Genomic DNA, 1,090 nt, shown 5'->3' on the forward strand with positions numbered 1-1,090 from the left:
CCTAAAAAGTCCTATGCTATATAGCTTATTTCTTCCTAAACCTATAAATCCAATAAGCTATGAATTATGATACAGATTGAAAAGGAACAATAATGGTCTCAGTGTTATTCATATTTTATTTATTGATACATATATATATGTTTAATATAAACCTGAGTAATTGTTGAAGAGGTTATTAGTGACGGATTTCCCAACACACTGGCAGTCAATAATAGTGGTGAAATGCTTAGGAAAATACAAACACTATATCCAAGAAACTCTCATTATTAAATATGAAAAGAAGGAAACACATATGATATGTCTAAACCAAGGGAGTTGGATTATGTTCTGTTATGATCCATAAGGTTTTCGTTGGCTAATTTTTGGAAGTAGATCACCAGGCCTTTGTTCCTAGGCTGCAAATACATATTAAAATTGGAATGATACAGAAAAGAATATAATAGCCCTAGGATAAATATGGAATGCAAATATGTGAAACATTACATGTATCTCACATATTTTTAAAAAAGAAAACACTACCATTGAGTCAATTCTGACTCATAGTGAGACTACAGGACAGCGTAGAACTGTCCCATAAGGTTTTCAAGGAGACGTTGGTGGATTCGAAATGCCAACCTTTTGGTTAGCAGCCGAGCTCTTAACAGTATCATATATAGAAAGGAAAAAATATCGTGCTGGTCCAAATTCTCCCTACAACATTTAACATTTAAGAGAATGAACCAACACCAACCAGATATCCAAAGGAAAACTGTGTCTGTCATGGACTGTATAGTGAGTCAGGCTTTCCTGCAACTACCAATACCTAGAGTGTTATAAGAACTCGAGGGGTATTTTCCAATAAATTCTTCTGAGAACACTTCCTGAAGACAAATTACAGACAATCAAGATATGCCCGAGGAAACTATGTACACAATATTTAAGTATGTAACTAACACACAGTTATGAGATTGGGTAGCTAAACAGAATATAAATGTATATGCCGCGATGATTTAAAAACATAACTCAACAAAATTATTAGGAAAAAGGAATAAAAATTCAGAGCTAGATTAAATTCATTGAGTGTCTTTTCTCTAATAACTGGATTTCATTT

At 33.1% G+C, this 1,090-nt stretch overlaps 1 non-coding gene across 1 annotated transcript; it reads left to right on the forward strand.

Moving 5' to 3' along the window:
- Positions 1 to 382: 382 nt before the first annotated feature.
- On the forward strand, positions 383 to 491 carry LOC126084921 (U6 spliceosomal RNA). The gene has a single exon (XR_007519146.1). It is a non-coding gene; the product is annotated as a U6 spliceosomal RNA (small nuclear RNA).
- Positions 492 to 1,090: the final 599 nt, after the last annotated feature.

The sequence above is a fragment of the Elephas maximus genome, chromosome 10 (assembly GCF_024166365.1).
Source record: "Elephas maximus indicus isolate mEleMax1 chromosome 10, mEleMax1 primary haplotype, whole genome shotgun sequence".
In the NCBI taxonomy this organism is placed as follows: domain Eukaryota; kingdom Metazoa; phylum Chordata; class Mammalia; order Proboscidea; family Elephantidae; genus Elephas; species Elephas maximus.